This window comes from Sapajus apella, unplaced genomic scaffold, assembly GCF_009761245.1.
Source record: "Sapajus apella isolate SASKATOON/1434 unplaced genomic scaffold, GSC_monkey_1.0 scaffold26, whole genome shotgun sequence".
Classification (NCBI taxonomy): Eukaryota; Metazoa; Chordata; class Mammalia; order Primates; family Cebidae; genus Sapajus; species Sapajus apella.
The window spans coordinates 20,573,621-20,599,289 of NW_022436966.1; positions in this window are offsets into that span (position 1 = coordinate 20,573,621).

A 25,669-nucleotide genomic window follows, 5' to 3' on the forward strand; every position below is an offset into this window, starting at 1 on the left:
GGTGAAAGGTATTTGGGTCACGGGGCCAGATCCCTCTTGCATGGGTTGGTGCCATTTTGGTGGTAATGAGCCTTTTCACTCTATTAGTTCCTATGAGATCTGATTGTTAAAAAGGGTCTGGCACTGCCTTCTGCCCTGTCTTGTTTCTCTTTCATCATGTTATTTACACACATTGACTCCCTTTCCCCTTCTGCCGTTAATGGAAGCTTCCTGAAACACAAGAGGCAGATGCTACCTCTATGCTTCCTGTACAGCCTGCAGAATGATGAGCCAGATACACTCCTTTTATTTATAAATTACCGAATCTCAAGTATTTCTTTATAGCAATGCAAATGGCCTAACACAGTGACCTTGCCCAGTTTAGCTCCCAGAATACTGTCATTCTCCTGCTCAGCTTCTGGAAGATAAAAGATTCTTCTTTGGAATAACTTACAATCCAAGATAAAAGAACAATGACATCTACAGATTCTCTAATAAAATCATAATTTATTTGCCCAGTAATTCTCAGTGAAATTATCTGCACAGATAGCTTCCAATAATTTCCTCAATACCTTAATTTTTTAAGAATAAATTAAAAGGCAAAGAGAACTTGACATTTTGAAGGAAATCTCTAGCATAAAAGTCAGATATCAATAAACAAATTGATAAAGAAATAATTGCTTCAGAAGCAATATAGAAGCAGAATAAAACATCAAAATAAATTATCATTCCTATACATGCTTATCTGCATATAGATTATATTTTAAAATATTAAGAAATAGATTATTTTTTTTTGGTCTCCTTTAGCCATAATTGTCTGAACTGCAACAACAGCAGTGCTCGAATAGTATCTTTGTTAGCTTATCAAGTAAACGAGAGGTAAATTACTTCTCTTTCATTTTTGTTAAATTAGGCCTGCTATATACTTTCTTGTACAAACAGACATCAAGCAGTTGTTAAAGGTCCCATTTAATTCTGCTAAGAGCTTCCTTCTAAAGCAGAACTCTAGTATTCTTTTAAACAATATCCTGAGTCCTTTGAAGCAGCTTCTCTTGTTTTCTTTTTCTTGTTAAGCAGCCTTATTTCCTAGAAGTCCCCTGTGTTTTTGACAGTGCCATCTTTATCTCAGACCTCTTCAACTTCACTTTCTCAATTCTCTGTTTAATAATTCCTCACAATCTGATTTTCAATGGAATATTTTAGAACAGATAACAGGTTAAATACAGTTATGCTGTATATATGTTCACAATGACACAAAGCTTATCTGTTAGAAACTTTATGAGTGACATACATAATACAGATCTCATTCTCTGATCCTTTTCCCATGTTTCTGGATAATTTAGAAACAAGCCCGAATTAACTAGCCTCAATGATTCTGCTGATTTAAAATATATAAGCCTTAACTATTATAATTATATAACTAAATTTTGTCATTTCCATCTTATTGACAGTAAATTCATCTTACTAGGCTCTTGGTTGAATTATCTTTAATCAAACCATATTATGTTTTTGTTATTTAATCAAAGGGCAAAAGAATAATGTTTTGATTTCTTCCACGATAAATGGTTATGCTGTTCGAATATTAAGTTGCTGGCCAACTATCATGGCTGCTGGGTGTCATGGAAGTATATATTAACTGTCTGCAGAGTCTGGGCTTTGTGTTCTGCTGTGTTTCATAGTACTCAATCACCCTGGGGCTTAGTAATCAGAATTTGGTGTTCATGGCCAAAACTAGAACAGCTACCTCATCAGAAAGAATCAAAGTGCTTCACCTTAAATCTAACATATGGTCATTAATTGCAAAGCAAATCTATTTTTAAAAACAATGAAAGAGGTGAGAAACATTATTTTTATTCTAATTCTCATCAAAGGTTCAGATTTTAAATGATTTCTCTTCTGAGGTTTTGGATTTTATGGTCAATTAAAATTAACATTTGAAAAGCACATCCAAAATATCCAAAGCATGAGTTGCTCTACAATAATTTGTGTTGTCTGTAGTTTCCATTTTGCAGTCTTACCTTTCCCTTGACATTTTGTAGATTTTGCATTATTACTAACTTTTTTTTCCAGGAAGCAACACTAAAGAAAAACACTGCTGGTGTCAAAATTCCAGCTGAGTTTTATTCACTTTGATTTACCCCATAACTAGACTCAGTCTACAAGCAATGTGAACTACAGAGTTGAACAATTAGCTACTGAATATTGTCCCTGAAGCTACTTTTCTCCCAGTTGTTTTAGTGTCATGATGATCAGAGCAATTACTTCTTCTTTTATAGTGTACATGAAACCATATCTCAATCCCTATGGTACAAATATTTAATACAATGATCTTGGGGTGGTAGAATTTTATTGCTGAAAAAATATAGCTTCTGATCATGTTCCTAAAATAAAGGCGTAAGTTATGTATATAATATCTCAAAGCTACAACAGAGGAAGCTTACATTTTCTGACAGGACTTTTCAGATTTTCTTTCAGAATATATTTTTAGTAGAAGAGAAAAAATTTCTGAATTTGTGTTGTGGTTACCCTGTAGAAACAGGATAGACTCTCCGCCATCGAAAATTTTGTTCAGATTTCAATACTGGTGATGCCATACATGCACCAACAAAATATAAAAAGTTTAGTACTTATAAAATGAGCTTTTTTGAGAGAATAGAGCGGCTCTTAAAGGGATACAGAATGGTTTGAAAGAGCAGGTAAAGAAGACTGGCTTGGGGTTTTTATGATGGTAAAGGTAGGTGGATTGGGATGAAGTTTATTTTAGTAGGGTTTATGTGGTCTAAATTTTTTACCAATGCCAACAGAGGGAGCACTGGCTTTCTTACCAGTTTGCCCAAGTTTAAGACAATAAGGGAAGAGGGATGGCTACAGCCCAAGCTTCAGCAGTCAAACTGGAGGCAGACTCTTTGTTTTAACTTGCTGATATTCTCTATTTATGAATATTTGGCCTTGACTTACTGATTCTACTTTGCAAAGTTTCTAGAACTCTTAGTTAACTAGAAGTGACTTTTTGTAAGGCAGGGTGTTGATTAACATGGTTTATGAACTAGAAATAAATGATATGCAAGTTGTTATCTGTAATGATGCTTATTTGCCTGTGGTTTTAATTTATTTTTTTAATATACCTTAGGGTGTTTCTTTATGGTCTATGTTGACATACAGCAGTATTTTTCAAACTTTAGGGATGACTAAAAATCACCTGGAAATCTTGTTAAAACACAGGATGCTACATCCCATTCCCAGAATTTCTGATTTAGTAGGTCTGAGGTAGGTCCCCAAAACTTGCATATTAAACAAGCTCCCTTGATGTTGCTAATATTGTTGGTCCAGGGATTACATGCTGGGAATGTCTAATGTACAGTTTTTGAATTTTAGTAATGTATCTCAGTATATTGTCTCTCTCTCTTTCTTTCTCTTTTTTTTTTTTTTTTTTTTTTTTTTTTTGAGGTGGAGTTTTACTCTTGTTGCCCAGGCTGGAGAGCAGTGGTGTGATAGCGGCTCATGGTACCCTTCTCCTCCTGGATTCAAGTGATTCTCCTGCCTCAGCCTCCTGAGTTAGCTGGGATTACAGGCATTGACCACCACACCTGGCTAATTTTGTATTTTTAGTAAAGATAGGGCTTCTCCATGTTGGTCAGGCTAGCCTTGAACTCCCAACCTTAGGTGATCTGCCCACCTTGACCTCCCAAAGTGCTAGGATTACAGGCATGAGTTACTGCACCTGGCTTATATTTGTGTCTTTGAAGGTACTCAGCTATTTGGATATAATTGAATAATGAGTTTTGGTGTTTATATTAAAAGATGAAAATATTTTAATGAGAATTCCAGTTAAAGAGCTATTTTATTATTTTCTAGTATAGGTATAGCCTACACTACTATGGACTACTAATTACTGCTATTTTAATTTATTGCCACTAAAATAATTATAGCTTGATAAATTTGTGACATTGATAAATATTCATAAAAATGTATATGGCCTGTGGCATTGTCTCTGGAATGCATGCAGAAGACTGAGTACTTAAACCGGTAGCTCTTAAAACCGTTGGGGGCACTGGATAAATTCCATTTCTAATTGTAATTATTGTCTTCCTTCTTATGGTTTTTGAATTTGGTCTTTAATTTTAGCACTAGAATATTGGGCACAGTGAGGCAATATGGTAGAATAGAAAGAGCATACCACTAAGTAAAGATAGATTTTAGACAAATTTTGCCACTAAATTAAAGTGTGATTGTGGACAAATTATACATGCTATCTAAACCAGTTGGCGAACATTCCTGAAAAGGCCAGAGAGTAAACAAATATTTTAGGCTTTGTGGATTCTATGGTCTTTATTGAAACTGCTTAACATTACCACTGTAGCACAAGTCTTAGAAAATATGCAAATAAGTAGACAATCCTGTGTGTAAAAAAAAGGGTGATTTATAAAAACATGGGTGGCTGGATTCAGCCCATGGAGTATAGTTTTACATACTCTGATTTAAGTATAGGTTTCTTCATTTGTGAAAGGAATAAATTGAACTAAATCATGCTTAGTTCCTCTCTAGAAGCAAACATCCTGTGATTCTGTCACTTGATGCAATTTGCTCACTGCTTATTTTATTTTAAAATTTTATTTTTAATTTTTGTGGGTATGTAGTAGCTATATATATTTATGGGATACATGAGATGTTTTAATACAGTCATGCAGTGTATAATAATCACATGGAAAATCAGGTATCCACTCCCTCAAGCAGTTATTCTTGATGTTACAAATAAACCACGTATTCTCTTTTACTTATTTTAAAATGCACAATTAAACTAGGATTGATTATAGTCACCCAATTGTGCTCTAAAATAGTAGGTCTTTTTATTCTGTTTTTTGGTATACATGAATAATCCCCAGCTCCTCCCGACTCCCCAACTACCCTTCCTAGCCTCTGGGAACTATCCGACTCTCTGTGTTTATGAATGCAATTGTTTTGATTTCTAGATCTCACAAATAACTGAGAACATAGAAATTTTGTCTTTCTGTGTTTGACTTATTTCACTTAACATAATAATCTCTAGTTCCATCCAGGTTGTTGCAAATGACAGGATTTCATTCTTTTTCATGGCTGAGTAGTATTCCATTGCATATATGTACTACATTTTCTTTATTCATTCATCTCTTGATGGACACTTAGGTTGCTTTCAAATCTTATATATTGTGAACAGCGCAGCAATAACATAAGCGTGCAGATATTGCTTCAATATACTGATTTCCTTTTACTTATATAACCAGTGGTAAGATTGCTAGGTTATATGGTAGCTCAATTTTTAGTATTTTGAGGAAGCTGAAAAGTTTTGTCCATAGTTGTTTTACTAATTTACATTCTCACCAACAACATACAAATGTTTCCTTTCCTCCACATTTTTACCAGCATTTGCTATTGCCTGTCTTTTGGATATAAGCCACTTTAACTGGGGTGAAATGATATTGCAGTTTTGATTTACATTTCTGTAATTATCAATCATGGTGACAGTTTTTCATATACGTGTTTGCCATTTGTATATCTTCTTTTGAGGAATGTCTCTTCAAATCTGTTACCCATTTCTTGATTGCATATTTTCTTCCTATTTATTTGTTTGAGCGCTTTAGATATTCTGGTTATTAATCCTTTGTTAGAGGGGTAGTTTGCAAATATTTCTCCCATTCTGTGAGCTGTCTCTTCACTTCGTTCATTGTTTCCTTTACTATGCAGAAGCATTTTAATAGTCATAATTCAATTTTTTCATTTTTGTTTCTGATGCCTGGGCTTGTGGGACATTGCTCAATAAATATTTGCTCAAATGAATGCCTAGATATTTCCCACAATTTTTTTGTGGTAGTTTTATAGTGTGAGGTCGTAGGTTTAAGACTAGTCCATTCAAATTTGATTTTTTTTTTTTTTTGTATGATGAGAGGCATCTAGTTTCATTCTTCTGGATATGGATATCCTGTTTTCCCAATACCATTTATTGAGTCATTATTACAGCTTCAATCTTGTTACTTGTTATTTATCTGTTCAGATTCTGAATTTTTTTATGGTTTGGTTTTGGTAGGTTATATAGGTGTACAGAAATTTGTCCTTTTTTTCTAAAATTTCCAATTTATTGGCTTATAATTGCTCATAGTACCAATAATACTTTTTTGAATTTCTGCTGTATCAATTGTAGTGTCTCCTTTTGCATTTCTGATTCTATTTATATGGATTGTCTCCCTTTTTTCCCTTAGTTTCTCTGGCTAAAGCTTTGCAAATTTTTAACATTTCAAAAAATCATTTTGTTTTATTGATCTTTTGTATTGTTTTCTTCATTTCGGTTTATTCTCTGATATTTATTATTTCTTCTAGTTTTGGGTTTGGTTTACTGCTGCTTTTCTAATTCTTTAAGATACATTGTTAAATTATTTACTTGAAGTTTTTTCTCTTTTTTGATGTAGGCATTTATGGCTATAAACTTCCTCTTAATACTGCTTTTGCTGTATCTCATAGGATTTGGTATGTTTTGTTTCCATTATCAATCGTTTCACAAAATGTGTGAATTTTGTGAAATTTCTTAATTTCTTTGTTGACCCAATGATCATGCAGGATTATGTAGTTTAATTTCACATATTTATATAGTTTCCAAAATTCCTTTTATTATTGATTTCTAGTTGTAATTCATTGTGGTCAGAGAAGATGCTTCATATTATTTCAATATTTTTGAATGTTTAAGACTTGTTCTATAACCTGTTTAATCTTGAGAATAATCCATGTGCTGAAGAAAAGAATGTGTATGCTGCAACTGTTAGATGGAATGTTCTATAAATACTTATTAGGTCCATTTGGATTATAGTGCAGATTAAATCTGATGTTTCTTTGTTGATTTTCCATCTGGAAGATCTGTCCACTTCTGAAAGTGAGCAGTTGAAGTACTGGTATCTATCTGTCTTTTTCCTCTAATAATATTTGTGCTCGCACGCGCGCACGCATGTGTGTGTGTGTGTGTGTGTGTGTGTGTGTGTGTGTCGGGCTGTTTCAGTGTCGGGTGCATATATACTTAAAATGGTTATATATTCTTGCTGAATTGATTATTTTATCATGATATAGTGTTGTTCTTTGTCCTTTATTATAGTTTTTGTCTTGAAATCTATTTTTTCCTGATATAAATACAGTGGCTCTTGCTCCTCTTTGACTTCCACTGGCATGGAATATGTTTTTCTATCCCTTTAATCAGTCTACGTGTGTCTTTATAGGTGAAGTGTGTTTATTATAGTCAACAGATAAATGAGTTTGTTTCTTCATTCATTCAGCTAGTCTATGGCTTTTGATTAGAGTTTAGTTCTCTTATACTCAATGTTATTGATAAGTGAAGACTTACTCCTTCCATTTTTAAAATTTGTTTTCTCGTTATTTTGTGGTCTCTTCATTCTTTTTTTCTTTCCTCTCTTCTTTTTTGTGCAAGTAATTGGTGAAATGATTTAGTTTTTGCTTTTTATTTTTTTGTAGCTGTTGGATTATATTTTGGTTGTTACTGTGAGGCTTGCACATACTATCTTTTAAGTCATTTTTTAAAATTATACTTTAAGTTCTGGGGTACATGTGCTGATCGTGCAGATGTGTTATATAGGTATATATGTGCTATGGTGGTGGTTTTCTGCATCCATTGCCCTGTCATCTACATGAGGTATTTCTCCTAATGCTATCTCCTCCAGTACCCCCACCCCCTGCTATTCCTCCCCTACCCCCCAGGCCCTGGTGTGTAATGTTCCCCTTCCTGTGTCCGAGTGTTCTGTGTCCCCTGTTCTGTGTATTGCCGAGGCTTTGGGGGGAAGCACTGTATCTGGACCAGAGTGCGAGAGGGGAAGCCTCCAACTCACGGGTCAGAGGCACTTCTAGGTGAAGCAACACCTCTCCCTGCCTTGGTCTGCCGTGTCTGGGCTTTGCTCTCCATCCGACCAGACCCGTTGAAATGCACCTGGTACTTTGATTGGAGCTAGGAGATCTTTCGATTTCTGCATCTCTCTCTGGGTGTTGTGCACCGAAGTTGTGTCTATTTGGCCACCTTGACTTCCTCTATAAGCCATAGTTCTGAATCACTGTTCTGAGTTACTTTTCATTGAGGCTTCTCCCATGAGATGTGCACTGCTAACATTAATAAACTTGCTTGTCTTTCTCTTGTTAATCTGTTTTCTGTTGTAGAGTTCTGTTCCAACTTAAGAGGGTCGATGAGAAATTCTAGAATATAGAATTGAGTGATAAAATAAATGTTATATTATTATAACATCATAAGGCAGACAGAAAAACCTCTAACCCTGACCAACCTTTTGTATTGTAAGACAGAATAATAGAGGTTTTGTAAAATAAATAAAAGAATATTTACTTTGTAAAGAGGAATATGAGTATAGCCGGTATGAGGAGTGTCTTGGTAGAATGAGTCATCCCCATGCTATGACATGACTGAGCAGGCAGAAGGTGTGAACACTCGAACAGCTGCTCAGAATGTTCACACTGCTGGCTTCAAATCTTGCCAAAAGAAAACTTACCTGAAGACATTATGAAGTTATTTCTCTCTAGTTCCCTTGAATAAAAGACTGGAAAAAACATTTTTCACAAATAATTTTGCTCAGGACATGAAATTAGTGAGAAAGTCTTTAATGACTATAATTATACACATTTATTCTGTCATGAGAAATCCAATGCACTAAAAAATCAATACTTACATATACAGCATAATTATTCTATCGCAAAACAATAGCAACATAACAATAATCACCTTAAAACAACACTAAGCAAAAAATGAAGTTATAGACTTTACCCAGATTTTATCAGTTTTCTTTTTTAACTTATATCCCTTACCTAGTTCAGGATCCAATTCAGGATCTCACATTGCATGCAGATGTGGTGGCTCCTTAGTCTCCTCTAGTCTATGACAGTTCCTCAGTCTTGCCTTGTCTGTCATAACCTTGATACTTTTGAAGAGTACTGGTCTAATATTGTAGAATGTCCCTCAGTTTGGATTGGTTAATATTTTCTCATGATTAAGTCTACACCTGTGCACAGTGTCTCCTTATTGGGAAGAATACCACAGAAATGATATGACTTCAGTTTATTATATGAGGAAGTGCATGATGATGATATATCTTCTTACTGGTGATATTAATCTTGATCATTTGTCTACAGTCGTATTTGCCAGGTTTCTTCGCTGTGTAGTAAGTATTACTCTCTGCAATTAGAAAGATAAATATTTTAAGGGAGCTACTTTGAGTCTACACAAATATCCTGTTTCTTGTTCAATTTTAACCCACTATTTTTAGCATTCATTGGTATATCCTGCCTGCAGCCATCATGGCTGAGGTTTTCTAATGGTGATTTTGTATTTCTCGAATTCATTCTACATGTGTTAATTATACTTCTGCTCTAAGGGCTGCCCTTTCTCACTTATTTCTTTGTTTATTCAGTTATTTGTGAATATTTTACTTTTAGTTAAAATCCAGTACTATCAACATTTATTATGTTACTCAAGTGGTTCCAGCTTTGGCCATTGAGAACTTTTTCAAGTTGGCATCTATGTCTTTCAACATATTCCCACTTAAAATTTTTTTTTTTTGGCCTTTCTTTACTTTTTAGCACTGCAGTATACTCCAGGATTTTCCTTGTCCCAGCCCTGGAATGAGCGACTTCTTTAGAGAGTCTTGGTCCTTATATTTTGGAATATGACAACTATAATTTCTTTTTTAATTACAAATATGATAAATTATTCTCTTCAATGTTTCATGCAGGAATTTTCTAGTATTTCATAACTGAATGATTTTATTGAGAAATTTTTGTATGCTCCCCTGAAATTAGAAAAAAAAACTAGAATAATATAAATGAGAAGGTAATTGGTTTCATGTGTTAGTCTTCTGTGAGGCATTGTAATTCTCAGGAACAAAGCCAATAAGAAAACAGAAAGGAATTCTGAGTCTCCAGAAAGGCAGTCAATGTTTATTGAATTCTAACTTATAAGGAGTACTATGAGAAGTGCTGCAAAAAGTAAAAGATGTGGCCTGGCCCCTGCCCTAGAGAAGCTTTGGTGTCACAGTGAGACAAGGATAAACACTTAACAAAGGAACAAGTACTAAAGTATGAGGGATCATATGGGTCACATGTTACCTTTTATTCCAATGTTTCAACATCGTATTTCTCATTCAATTACTCTTATTAGATCTTCTCATATGCACAAGAAAGCTCACTCTTTTTAAGCACCAACTAAAATTGAATTCCTCCATTATTTTTTCCTTTATGTTGTTTTTTAGTTGTTTAGACGTGTATTGAATACCTATTGTGTGCAAAGTAAAAAGGCAAGATAATGTCGTAAGACAACATTTCAGCAAATTTAGTTATAGAGCTAAATGACTTTTATTCAAAATTCGTGATTGAAGCAGCATCCGTTCTGCAAAATAAAATGAAAGTGCTCCCTGGACAGTAGCAGAAGGGTGTGTTTTATAAGGCGGACACTAAGAAACAGAACAACAGAAAAAAAATGGATTGGTTAACATCAGGTTACTTTTTTGTAAAAGCTAAAGCAGAAGTGACAAACATCTCTTTTGGGCTCTTTCTTAAAGTGTCAGTGTGATTATGTGGTACTTAGCAAGAGTGACTCCATTTTGGTTTGGTCTGGTCTGTTGGGGCTTAGTGCAGGAGCTCAGTCTAAAACAATGGCCTTCCATAATTTTTGTTTAACAATAGTAAGCTAACTAAAATGTCTGTCTTTATTTTTAGGAATTTTCAGCTCATAGAGATCAATCCTCTCTGTCCTCCCAAATCTATAGTTTTGTGTTGTTTTTGTTTCATTTTCTATATTCTAAAAACACCTCTACACGGTAGTAAACCTCTGAGAATGGGTGTAGAATGTTCTGTCTGCGTTGTTGTCTAGTTAGTCCATGTAGGTTTACTTCATTACATCTTAGAGGTTTGCTTTGCTTGAGTGAAAAGTCTGTTTCATCAACTCTTTTATCCTCACAGAATTGGCCAGTGGTAGTTAGAAAATAGATGGATATAAAATGTTTATTATCATTGTCAATTTCAAATGCATTTAATAAGTAGAATACAAGTCTCCTGGATACAAATGACTGCCCTACTTTTCTAACTGCTTAAATGTTGATAATACTTCATAGACTTGCTGTGAGGATGAAATTAGCTCCTACATGTAGCATTTAGGCACTTGGAACATAGTTATAATGAGTATTATGAGTACCATTAATATTATATGTGATAAAGAACATGGCTTTATTTACTATACAATGGATAGCAATGAAAAAGGAGAGTAATACATTCAGATCTGGATAACTGAATTTTAATTAAGGACAAAATGCCAATGTCACTCTTCTTGACAGTCTTCCTGTCTCTGTTCAACATTCCTACACAAATTTATTTTTCCTACTGCAACATTTATAGAAATAATTTTTAAATATAATTGTTTTAAACTGTTAGCCATCTCTGAGCTCTACCCAGTTAGTGAGATTTCAGTGCTGTTAGAGTCAACAAGTAGCTGGGACTGCAGGCGCGTGCCACCACGCCCAGCTAACTTTGTATTTTTAGTAGAGACAGGGTTTCACCATGTTGGCCAGGATGGTCTCAGTCTCTTGACCTTGTGATCCTCCCATCTCAGCCTCCCAAAGTGCTGGATTACAGGTGTGAGCCACATGCCTGGCCTGGTTTTGTGGGTCTTTTGTGCAATGCAAGTGTTCATAGATACACAAAGTTGCATTCAAGCTGAAATGTTTTAAAATTATTTTTATGTAATTTTCTACAAAGAAATACTTATAAAACATACACAAAGTATGAAGAACACCTATTTATGACCTAACTTAAATAAACAATTAATTACCATTACTTTGAAGTCATTTGTGTGTCCATTCTCCATCAGCAGTAACCACTTCCCTGAAGAAATTCTACTTCTTAGTCCTGAAAAAGAATGAAGTTGAAGTACTTACATAATACCTAATGTCAAGGTTTACTGCAATTGTCAAGTTGCTGCAATTATCACATTGTGGTATTGGTGAAGTAATGGAAACACAGACTAATGGAACAAAATAGACAGCTCAAAAGTAGAACCACTTTAAATAATAAACTGACTTTTGGTAGGTAATTCAATAGAGAAATAATAGTCTTTAAACAGTTTTTGCTAGAGTAACTGGACATGTGTATGCACAAAAGAGGGACCTAGACATAAATCTTATACCTTTCACAAAAAAACGATTCAAAGCATAAAAATATAAAACTTCAAACAAAAACTGCAAGAACATCCAGGTACCTTGGGTTTCATGATGAATTTTTAGATATAACATCAAAAGCATGATAGATGAAAAAAATTGCTAAGTTGAATGATATTAAACTTAAAAACCTCTCCAGAAAAGTTGCTGTTAAGAAAATGAAGACAAGTCACAGGCTTTTGTCTTTTGTCATTTGTCACTGGGAAAATGAAAATTAAGAAAACAATGGGGCCATGTGCTCTGCTTCACACCTCTAATCCCAGCAATTTGGGAGGCAGAGGTGGGCAGATAATTTGTCAGGAGTTCGAGACCAGCCTGGCCAACACGTTGAGGCCTGTCTCTATTAAAGAAATAAAAATTAGCGGAAGTCCATGTTTGGGTCCCCTTCCACGAACACTCCCTTTGTGGAAGCCATCTTTCTCTCTCCTGAATTTTCTTTCTGCAGTTCCCTTTCACACTCTCTCATGGAAGCCTGTCTTCCCCTCCTAAACTCCATCTCTCTCTATTCCCTTGCACTCAATGTGGAAGCTGCTTTCCTCCCCTGGATTCCATCTTTCTGGATTCTCTCACTCCATGTAGAAATAAATAAATAAATATGTGTGTGTGTGTGTGTGTGTGTGTGTATACACACACACACACACACACACACACACACACACACACACACACATATATAAATTAGCTGGGAGACAGCGCTATGGGGCAAACCTGCACATACTGCACATGTACCCCGTGCCCAGCCCCTGAACTTCACTGGAAGTTATACAACCTGATTCCATATTTTTTAGAAATGGCACTTAAAAATTTATCATACAGTATAAAATTATAAAAATCTAAATCATTTTAAAACTCAGTGAGACATTGTTTTTATTATTCTTATTATTACTTGGTACACAAATATTTGTTCAAAGTCATCTACATATTCATTTAATTAGTAATTTATAGTTTCACTATATCTAACTGTGGATTTCTTTTGGTTATTTATTTATATGTTTGTTTTTATCTAAATTTTGATTGACTTCCTGAATCTGAGATTGTTGGCATTCAGCAGTTCCAAAATGTTCACATCAAATATTACTTCCACTCAATTTTCTATTTCTGTAATTGTTTATATTTTATTTATTTTTTGCTCTACTCTCCATATTTCTTAACTTCTGCTTCATATTTCCCATCTATTCTTTGGGGCTGCATGATGCATAGTTACTGTAGATTTGTCTTCCAGATTATCAGTTATTTAGCTGATTTTGTTCATTCAATCTATTAAACTTTAAACATAAAGTACTGCAATTTTTATTTTTAGAAGTTCTATTTAGCTTTATTTTTGTGCACTTGGTCATTTAAAAATGGTTTCTCGCAATTTGCTTATATTTTCAGTGCTGTCATATTTTGTTAAGCATATTAAACTTAAATTTGATGGTATTTAATAATTTCATCATGGATAGTTTTTCATTATGGATAGTGATTATAGGACTGAAGTGCTATTTGTAGTTTCTCTCAGTCATAGTGCCTTATTTCCTTGTGTTTTGTGACTTTTATCATAATTTCATGTTTGTTTAATCTTTTGGAAATTACTTGAGGTTTTCATATGTAGTGGGCATGTCAGCTTCTGCCTTGGTGGCCACTAGGTGAAGATCACATCCACTTTATTCTCTGCATGAAGCCTTCTCAAGCCATCTAGATAATATTTAAATGGATGATAATATCTTTGAAGGTCAGGTGATAGTTGTAATTTTTCAAAGGAAATTCCTTTTTTCTAATCATTGAGCACTAAGGCAGGAATTTCCTCATTTGCGGAAAGTCTTTTTTTTTTTTTTTTTTTTTTTTTTTGAGATGGTGTCTCCTTCTATAGCCCAGGCTGGAGTGCAGTGGCACAATCTTGACTCACTGCAACCTCTGCCTCCTGGGTCCCTTTTCAAGAAATTCTCCTACCTTAGCCTTCCAAGTAGCTGGGATTATAGGCACGAACCATTTTGCCCAGCTAACTTTTGTATTTTTTAGTAGAGATGGGGTTTCACCATGTTGGCCATTCTAGTCTTGAACTCCATACCTCGTGATCCACCCGCCTCAGCCTCCCAAAGTGCTGGGATTACAGGTCAGAGCCACCGGGCCTGACTGTTTCTTTTATGTTCATCCTTTAGATCTGATTTACTTTAGAGACCTGTTTTGGATCATCCTGGGCTTTGGCTAGTTTATTGTTTGTTTGTTTGTGTTTTCTGCTACCCAAAAGGAAATGAAAACCACAGCTCAAGTTTTCGACCATAAAGATGAGTTTTGCTCTGGATTTCTCATCTGACTTAGATTTTAGCCTCTGAATAGATCTTACTAACTTGCCAGCACATGTCAGCACATCTGTGCACATGCTCGTGTGTGTGTAAAACACCCATGCCAACGCTTTCAGTTGTTTTCACTGGACAAGTCTTCCAGGCTTTTTAGCACATGGCAATGTGTAATATGGAAGTTCCTAATTAGTTTCTTGTGTAAAGTGTATCCATTTTTAATTGAAAGAGAAATCAGCTCAGCTGCCCAAAAGCACTGATCCATTTACCAGTAAGGGAAGAAAAACAACAATAACAACAACAACAACAACAAAACTGAAAAGAGGTTGTCATTACCAGTTAGGCATCAGTCACTGAGAACAACCAAGTTTCTAAAATATTAGGACCAAAATATTAGATTGCAAACTAACCAGGTTCTCTTGCTGCTATCTACTCCTATAGTGTTTACTTAGAATTGTAGGCAAGAACATGTAATGTTGACTATGAGAATCAGTTGTATCATGAAAAACGTGTTTTTCTTTTTTCTGTCCACCTTTGTGCAGGAATGGCTTCATTCCACTTCATTTCTCCGCATATTTTGTTAAAAAACAGATTTGAGAGGTAACTCTGTGACTAGGTCTTCTGTCTTGCCTAAATCAAGGGACACTTGCTGAAATGATCCCATGCAATAAACGAGTGTTAAATTTCCAAATAATTTCCAGATTTTTGTGAAATAATAGAAAAGATCAAGAAGGATTAATACTGTTTATTAAAGACTCCAAGATCTTTCTCCTAAATGTCTCATAGGCACAAGATAAATATGTATAATGACTTAACTTCAATGAGAAGCCAGGGGATCCTCTGAGTCGTCATGGCAAAAATATGTGACTCTATGTGTTAATAACATATGCATTTTAATAGGCATTATTTCAAATGAGCATTAAAAACATGCTTCATTAAGCTTTTATTAGATTATAATTTCTTTTTTTAAAGGGTTATGTTCAGTCTTTAAGATTGTCATTATGAAATTTTAGAATAGCAGAGGACTTTGTAGGGTAGTGTTCCCCATACCTGCCTGCCTAATTTTTAGAACTGGAGAGACTAGAGTATTCAGATTCCTGCCCACCTGCCTCAATTATTGAAACAATGGAGAAAGGGCCTGGGAATCTGTAATTGTAAGATTTTCCCAGTAAATCTTGGTGAAGAAATTATATATCGGATCTAGTCACCTAACTTAATTCATCCTATTTTTCACATAAATGAACCTAGAGGGCATTATGATAAATGAAATAAGCCAGGCATAGAACACATTTGTCTCTGAGACAAACATTGTATGATCTTACTTATATGTAAAATTTCAGAAGTCAAACTTACAAAGAGGTGAGTACGGTGGTAGTTGCCAGAGGTAGGTGGGGGTGTGGGAAAGTGGGCAAGGAAAGGGGATTAGTTAACAGTTACAATTAGCTAAGAGGGTGAAGTTTTGGTGTTCTATTAGACAGCAAGTTGACTATCATAAAGAATAATGTATGTTCCAAAATAGCTAAAAGAGAGGATTTTCTTTTGCTGAGGCAAGGTTTTACTCTGTCACCCAGGCTAGAGTGCAGTATGGCATTATTATGGCTCACTGCAGCCACGACCTCTCAAATGATCCTCCCACTTTAGCGTCTTAAGTAGTCGGGAACACAGGTGTATGCCACCATGTCCGGTTCATTTTGTAATTTTTTTAGGGATGGGGTCTCCCTACGTCAGGAGTGGTTAAAGAGGATATTAAATGTTCTTACCACAAAGAAATGTTAAATATTTGAGGTGATGGATATACTAATTATCCTGATTTGATCATTTCACAATGTATACATGTAGCAGAACATCACATTGTATACCATAAATAGGTAGGACTATTCTTTGTCAATTAAAAACTGAAATTAATCTAAAAAGAAAAATTTCTGGCTTATTTGCAGAAGCCACTGCTCTTTCTGTTGCACTAAAATGATACTCATTCATTGCTATGTAATTATAATGCTGTTTCTGGTACATTATTGATGCAGGATATTTTCTTGACCCCTCTGTGGGACTCATGACAGGGCGCCTCATTTACTCAGCCCACCTGCTTAACCGCTTGTGAAAGAGAGTTTGTGAGTAAATAAGCTTAGGAACAGGAGCAAGCAAGTGCAGGAACCAGCTGCTTTGATGCTGGCAGGAGCAAACTCCATGCAGGCTCTGCAGAGGGGTTGCCTGTGACCCCAAGGCCTCAGAGGGTGTGTTACAATACTCTTTTAGCTCTGCCATCTGCAGAAAGCAGTGCATTATTAGCTCAGTGGGCCCTTTTCCTCATCATGTGGGGTGGCTGCCACCTGCCAGTAAGGGCAAAGGGCCAGTGTGACAGCCTTTTTGGGTACCCACACCTGGTGCGTCCCAAATTATTGTCCAGTGCCCAAGAGGAATGAGATCATGTGGACAAATTGAAGGATGATGAATCTGAAGAATTTTGTTGAGTGATGAAAACAGCTCTGAGCAGAGAGGGGAGCTGGCAAGGGGATGGGAAGGGAAGGTCGCTCTCCCCTGAAGTCAAGCTGCTTCTCTTTGATGTCCAGTCTTCATCTCCAGTGTCAAGCTGCCTCTCTCCAATGTCCAGGTGATTCTTCCTGACATTCAGCTGCTTTTATCCTCTGCTGGCTGAGTGTGGGGTCTTTATAGGCACAGGATGGGGCCAAGGTGGGCTGCTGGTAGATGTGGAAAAGGCAACATTCAATTGGTAAAAAGACATCATTCAGAAAGAACCATTTTGGAGACAGCAGGCACATAGGGATGAAAGTTTTGACTTTGGGCCATGGGTTTCATGCTTTTCAGCTCAAAGGTGAAGTTTTGCCAGGGACCCTCCCCTATCTGCCTAGAATTTCTCTGTTTCCTGTTGCTGTCATCACTGAAACAGGCATATACAGTAAATGATTTCAGAGAAATGGAATTAACTATATCAGCAGCAGTTGAATTTAAGAAGATTTATTATTACAATATTGTCGAATTTATCCCATATTAATTCTTCTGAATATTAAAAAGCCAAGGATGTTAATTAAAGTGTTTGGAATTCCCCTTAACTATTGAACTCTGACTAGGAGATTTATTATTTTCAAAATATTATAAGAACTGGTTATTTTAAGAACTGTAAGAAGGTAAGAGTCCTGGGAATTTAAATATCTGCTTATTATCATCTTAGGCTTTACTGTCCAAAGTATGTACATAGAACTATTAAAATGCTTACATTTAAACTATGTGGAATAAACTTAAGTTATCATCTAAATGGCATTAAGCTTTAACTTACCAACATTTTAACTTATTAATATCAATATTTAAATTTAATTCATTAGCATTTTGTTCCATTCATGGATATAGTCAATTTTGTATAAAAATGGGAAAACGCTTGTTTGTTTACTTATTTATTTATTTTCTGAGATAGACTCTTGCTCTGTTGCCCAGGCTGGAGTGCAGTGGTGTGATATTGGCTCACTGCAACCTCTGCCTCCCGGGCTCAAGCAGTTCTCTGTCTCAGCCTCCTGAGTAGCTGGGATTATAGATGCCTGCTACTAGCCTGGCTAATTTTTGTATTTTCAGTAGAGACAGGATTTCACCATCTTGCCAGGTTGGCCTTGAACTCCTTACCTTATGATCTACCCACCTTGGCCTCCCAAAGTGCTGGGATTACAGGCGTGAGCCACCAAACCCAGTCTTAATCTTTGATAAACTCTTAATTTCTCAAACAGATTAACATTTTAAAACAAGTATGATTTACAAATTTATTATAGTTATGTTCTCTTGAACATGCTAAAACAACATTCCAGATTTAGTATTTTTGAATTTTTTAAAAGCATTTAAAATGGCTGACAGGCAGACATCATAACCTCACATGCAAGTTCTCCCTAGGTCTTAAGCAGCTCTTGTGAATCTAAAAGCTCAATATGGTTAAGACAGATGAGTTTCTCTTATTCTGTCAAGTACAGTCAACCCACGTAATCAAGGTACTTTACACTTGCAAAATTAAACTTGAAAGCCTAAAATCATTTTAAGAACAATATTAATATTTCAAACATAAGTAGATGAGTAAATGACACTGATTGATTATCCAAAAATGTGAATGCTATTGGTTTTATTTACTTCATTGCTTCTATACTGTTTACAACCATTTTTGATTTGTAGTCACTCATTCACTTAAAACGGAGTAATTTTACTAAACTGAGCAGGTTGAAGTTACAAGGTGGCAAACTGGGACAGCTGCAGTGTTATGTAGAAGTCAAAAGAATTTCATTGAGGACCTCAGTCTGATATTGCATACTGAATTCTCCTCCAGCATATTTGAATATGATCAGTTCTTTCATAACAGAATTCTGACTACTATGTCATGTAGGAATTCCAAAGCAAGATTTTATATGGGGTTAGTTTCACATCCACCCAGTTTCTCTTACCCATTTTTTTTTTTTTTGAGACAGAGTCTGGCTCTGTCACCCAGGTTGTAGTGCAGTGTCACGACTCGGCTCAGAGCAACCTCTGCCTCCCAGGTTCAAGTGATTCTCCTGCCTCAGCCTCCCAAGTCGCTGGGACTACAGGTGCGCACAGCCACACCAAGCTAATTTTTGTATTTTTAGTAGAGATGTGGTTTCACCATGTTGGCCAGTATGATCTCAACCTGTGGACCTCATGATCCACCCACCTTGGCCTCCCAAAGTGCTGAGATTATAGATGTAAGACACTGTGACTGGCCCTCTTATCCATTTTTAATGGATTAAATTAATATCTTTGTAACCTGAGTGTTTTTTCTATCAATCACTATTTGATACTCTTTAATTCTAACTTGGCAGTGGTTTAAAAATTGTGCCTTGGTATGGTTTTCAGATAAAATACTGAACAGCCAGTTAAATTTAAATTCCAGATTAACAACAAATAACTTTTTCATACAAGTATGCCTCATGATGCTTCATTGTCTGTCTGAAACTCAAATTTAACTCAGTGTTCTGTATTTTTATTTGCAAAATCTGGCAGTCCTAATCCTTGACATAGATATTCCAGAAACGATTGTCTAAGTTTTACTTTTATTAATAATAAGTTTTATTCCCTCACCTTTTCTGTAGACTCACTGAGGTCTAAACCATGTCATTTTTTTCTCATCTCCCTCAGGCAAGGATTATAGACTGGATTAGATGCTGAATAAATATTTGTTTTACAGAGTCTTCCTCTGAGAATCTAAATGTATCATCCTCCAAATCAGTTTGGGAATGTACAACTGTTGAGCTGCCTGATAGGAAGCTCTACAAAAAACCCAAACAAAACACGTAAGACAAACATTCCTTGGAAAGTGTAATGTGACTACAGATCTCATTGAGCCACCTCCTGTTACATGGAGGATAAGTACCACCCTTTATTTCAGCAAGTGTACATAATTGGAGAAGAATGATGTTTTTCTTTCAAATGATGAGCTTTGCATATTCACCTGTTACATTTGGCTTATACAGTATTGTTCCTGAGAGAGAATTCGAGACCTAATTTGAGCCAGCTTGCTATTAAAATGTTCAGGACGCTTCTGATGTTCATCTCTAGGCAGGTCATGCATCCTCTGCTGCATATAGTTTGCAAAGCTCCTCATCATGGGTTAAAGCCATGCTTCATTAGCAGGCTAGCGACACCAGGGCTCACCCCTCTGCTTTACCCTCCCCACTGTAAATGCATGCCAACTATCTAGTGGCTCTGATTCCTGAATGGAGTTTATATGCTTGATTTAGAAGAGGAATGTCAAGGAGAGTGATCTTTAGAATACATTACAGACAAAATGCAGGACAGTCAAGGAGACAGTCCCCAGAGCTCTCCAATGCCTAGTCACAGAACCAATGTAACTTTAGAAATAGAATTTCAGCTTTGGGAAGCTTACTGATTTTAACTTTGTGCAATTTGAAAACTCTTCATGGTTCCTAGAATTACCTCTCTTGAGATTTTAGATAAGAATTTGAGGAATAGCCCGGGAGTAAATATTCTTTGTAAGAAATAACCCCAAATCATTATGACTGCAATGTGGGTGTGTCATCACTCACAATGAGGGAATAAAGGATGCTGGGATGTTACCAAGGTATAAAAGATCCCCACCATTATGGAATTTACAGTATAGTTAGAAAGATCAAATTATATGTTAGGGAGAATACCTAACTATAAAATGCTTCTTTTCTCATTGGAGAACACATTCATTATAAAATAATATTAAACATTTAGGGAAAAAATTTAAAGTCGTCAAACTTCATTCATGAAGATACAACCACTGTTAGCAAGTTTGGTGCAATTATTTTGCAGTTTTATATATATATATATATATATATATATAATACATATATATTTTATATATATATATATGATATATAGATATATATGACCATCTAACACATAACATTATGCAGTTTATATTTGTACCTAAAATTCAGTTCTATATAAGTAAATACACACATATATTTTTAAATGAACTATTGCATACAATCCATTTTTAAAAATTTTTTCATAACTTATTTAACCGATCCCATGTTGTAGGACATTAGAATTTTTTCTTTTTTTCTTAGTTTATAATTACTCTTGCAATTGGTATCCCTTAAATGTATTCAGTGCATTTTCTTTAAATAAATTTCTAGTATATGCACTTAAATTATTTCACACATATTTCAAATTGCCTTGCTGGAAGTTTGCCCTGTGTTATGCTGGCACTAGAGTATAAAAGAACCTTTCTTCACAAAGAAAGATCATATTGTAACTAGGAGAGCATACTCAGCTCCCAGTTCCAAAAAGGTTCTTAAAGGGCCCCAGAGGCATGGTGACTTTGCTGTTGGAATAAATATCATGGACTCAAAAGAGTTTTGCAGAAAAGCGATTTATTAGAGAGAGAGAAAAAGAAGACACCCCCCACACTGTCTTGGGAGGCCACAAAGAGAAGGAATCTGTATAGGTAGGAGCAGCTGGAGTTTTAACCCTCCCGTTATTCCCTTCCCATTCACGTTCACAACCAATGAAAGGAGTTCTTTCAAACTTCCTCTGGAGTGATTGATGTTAGACTCTGATACTGGAGTGGCTACTTGGTCCACAACTCTGAGTTACAGAACCCCCTCCTCCCAGAGCTTTTGGTGGGTTTTTTTGGACAAAGGAGCCTCACCTGGCTTTCTCTACCTAGGCTGTGTGTGGGAAACCCAGACAGATAACATTACATTTGAAACCCCTCTGGTTCCCGGATGGAGGCATGGAGCTGGGAAACTCCTGCCCTTGAAACTCCTGGGCCCCTTTGTGGACCCAGGAAGAGAAGTTCCTCAGTTCCCATCTGAACAGGAAAGATCAACTGCTGTTGGGACATGGGCGTCAGCTGCTCGTTACTTTCTGCTGAATTGCGGCATAGAAGGGGCCCTGCAGTTGAGGTTTTTTCCAGAGGGGAGTCCTCCAGGGGTGCAGGTTAATCCAGAGGTCAACAATAGAACTCATAAGCCAAGGATATCCAGGGTTCCATTTGCAGAACCATTTGTAGCCTCATGGCCTTAATTCTAGAAAAAATGAATTTGACAAGAAGGTTAAAGATGAGAGTTCAAAGGTCATCAATAATAGAATGGTTATAAACAGGCCTAGAAGAGGGTAGAGCCAGGACAGCCAGTTGTTAAACAAGCTCCATGATCCTGTTTCCTGAAGGTCTTTAGCCCTGCATTCGATTCGGTCCCTGTTTAAGGCAATGCCTGACTGGTTTACAAAGTAGCAGCATTCTTCTCCTGAAAAGAGACAGGTTCCTCCTTTCTCTGCCGTTAGCAGATCTAGGACCCTTCTATTTTGAAGAGCCATGGCAGCTAAAGAGTTCAGCTGCTTCTGCAGAGTTACCAGAGAATCAGCAACCTTTTCAGTGTCATCATTTAACTCCTGAGATAGCTTACAGTAAAACTGAGTAGAGGTAGTCATTCCTCCAATGCCACTATGAAGTCCTCCTATTATTCCAGCCCCCACTATGAAAGGAGTAATTGGGGTTTGAGTATGGTGTGGCCTTGGCAAGAGAACACTCTGCACCTGAGAGTTGGTGAAAACTGTCATGGCGGGGCACTAGGAAGGAGAGGAGGCATATTTCCCCAGGGGTGTTGTTCAGGCAGTGGTAAGCGGAGGTGCTCACAAACAAAGAATAAGTCTGGTGCCAGGCAGCTGAGGCCTGTGGGTAAGGCAACCCAGTTTTGGCATAAGGAAGAATTACCGTTGTTAGTAGAGCTCACACAAGTGAAGTTTGAGGTAGATGGGATTTGCAGATTGGTGACCAAGGGACCTGTAAGCCCCGTATGATTTGAGGGAGGGGTCATATCGGAGGGAGAGGAGGAAAGCTATTAGGCCAACACATAGGGGTGACCGTCTAGGGTCCAGTCGCAAATAATAAAGTCAAGAGTGATAGTTCTGTTAGTGCCAGGGTGTAAGTAAGACTCATGAGTAGTTACTTTCCTGGGGATCTTTTCAGAAGAGAAAATGTAGATCCTCTAATGGCTCTCAGGTGTATGAAAGATCGTCTCCTGGAACTTCAGGCTGTGGAGTGGAGGGCCTATGACTTTCTTCAGGAGGTTTCCAAGGCTTCAGCCAAGTGTGATGAATCCATGACTCAATTCCCACCACCTTAACTGCTGTTGGGGTAGACAGAATAACTGAAAATGGTCCTTCCCAAGATGGACCTAGAGAGGGAGTGTCTGAAGGGAGAGACTTAGCAAGCACTAAGTCTCCAGGGCAGAACAACTCTTTTCCTTTTTCCCTAGGGCGTCCTTCAGGTAAGATCCTAAGGGCTTGTTGCTACTTAGCCAAGGAGGTTATATCTTTTATTACATCTTCTGTTTCCTTGTCTAATATAAGATCATTAGTAAGAAAGGGCCTCATAAACCATCTCATAGGGGCTGAGTCCTATTTTCTGAGGAGGGTTTTGAGCCCTTAAGAGTGTTATTGGTAACAGAGAAGGCCACGGGATGTGGGTTTCTTCTGCCAGTTTCTTTAAGTGTGTCTTAAGAATTTCATTCATTTCTTTCACTTTCTCTGAGGACTGAGGCCTCCAAGCACAGTGGAGATGATGAAACCCTATTCCTAACGCATTGGAAATTCCTTGGGTCACTGCAGCTTTGAAGGCAGGTCCCTCATCATTTTGAAGACTGAGGGAGTCCAAATCTGGGGATTATTTCATTAATCAGGACTTTTATTACCTCTTGGGCTTTTTCTGTTCTACAGGGAAAGCCTCAACCCAGTCTGTGTAGGTATCTACACATACTAACAGATACCAATATCCCTGAGACTTAGTCATGTGGGTAAAGTTCATTTGCCCGTCCTCAGCTGGGTAATGACCTGTTCGCTGTTCCCCAGGAGGAACTCTGTGATGTGCCAAAGGATTATTTTTCTGGCATATTTCGCATCCTTTGACTATTTGTTGGACATCCTTGAAGAGACCTTTTCCTGTAAATATAGATTTAGCCATTCGGTATGTATTCTCTATATCCATATGGAAGGTTTGACGTAGGGTTTTAAGTACTTTCCACCGGCTGGCAGCAGGTAGGAGTACTTTTCCCTCCTCAGTAGCTAGCCATCCTGAAGGAAGAAGATTATGTCCTGGGAAGATTGCCCACGCTACCTCTTCTGATGAGTATTGAGGTCTAGTTCCCTGGAGAGGATTTTCCCATATTAAAAGTCCTTCTATAAATTCTTGTCTAGCTGCCCTTTTTGTGCTCTAGGTCTTTATGGTGATTGCCCTCTGCTTCCTTCTCATCTCTGTTTTTGGTGACCCCAGCAGTGTAAGACCACTACCTCTTTGGGTTTTTGGACAGCTTATAGTAAGTCTAAAATTTCCTTATGATATTTAAAGGGAGTTCCTGCTGAGGTTAGGAACTCTCTTTCCTCCTATATGCTTACCTTCAAATATGCAGAACCAGGTAAGCATATTTGGAATCTGTGTATATGTTTATTCTCTTTTTCCTAATTTTAGAGCGTGAGTGAGGGCTACCAGTTCTGCCAGCTGGGCACTAGTTCCAGGAGGAAGGGAATTACTTTCAAGTACTGTTTGATCACTGACTGCTGCATATCCTGCCTTTCAAACTCCGTTTTCCATAAAGGAACCTCCGTCAGTATATAGGTTAAGGTGAGGATTGGCTAGAGGAGTTTCTGAGAGAGTCTCTTGAGCCACATAGTTCTGGGCTACAACCTGCTGACAGTTACGTTGTCTGCCCCTTCCTCAGGAAGAAAAGTAGTTGGATTGAGGGCTGCACATGTGCGCTGCTGAAGTACAGGCCCTTCGAGCAGTAAGGCCTGATATTTGAGTAAGTGGTTGTTGGACAGCCATAAGCCTCCTTTAGAGGCCAGATTCCAGCTACCTCATGTGAAGTCCCTACAGTTACATCTTTCCCTTACACTATTTTAATAGCTTCCGAGACCAGCCTAGCCACCATGGCTACAACCCACAAGCAGTGTGGCCAGCCTTTTGCTACTGCATCAATTTCCTTGCCTAGGTATGCCACCACTTGTGGTGTGGTCCCTCGCGTCTGGGTGAGAACTCCCAGTGCCATTCCTGACTTTTCTGTAATATATAGGGAAAAGTCATTCCCTGTAGGCAGGCTTAGAGCTGGAGCCTGCAGTAGTGCCTGCTTCAGGGTCTGAAAGGCTGCTTCAGCTATAGGGTCCCATTGTATTAGACGGGTGTTAGCTTTTTGGGTTTCCTTAATCAGAGTGCATTGGGGTTTGGCTATTTCACCGTATCTGGGAATACACAATCGGCAGAAACTAAGAATCCCTGCAACTGTTTTAAGTTCTTTGGATGGAGGAAGGCCAGTATGAGCTGGAGACTTTCTCCATCAAGGGCCCGAGTGCCCTCAGACAAGCCCTAGGTATTTTATCTCTTGCCTACAAAGTTGAGCTTTTGATTTGGAAATCTTATATCCACAGGTGGCTAGAAAGTTTAGGAGGTCCTGGGTGGCCTGCTGACACTGGGTTTCTGAATTAGCAGTTAAAAGTAAGTCATCCATATAATGAAGAACAAGCGTACCTGGATGTGAAAAATGACTAAAGTCCTGAGCTAGAGCCTGGCTAAACAGGTGAGGGCTGTCTCGGAAGCCCTGGGGTAACGCTGTCCGGTGAGCTGAGAATTCTGGTTTAAAAGGTCTCCACAGGCAAACAGAAACTGTGAGTCAAGATGTAATGGAACAC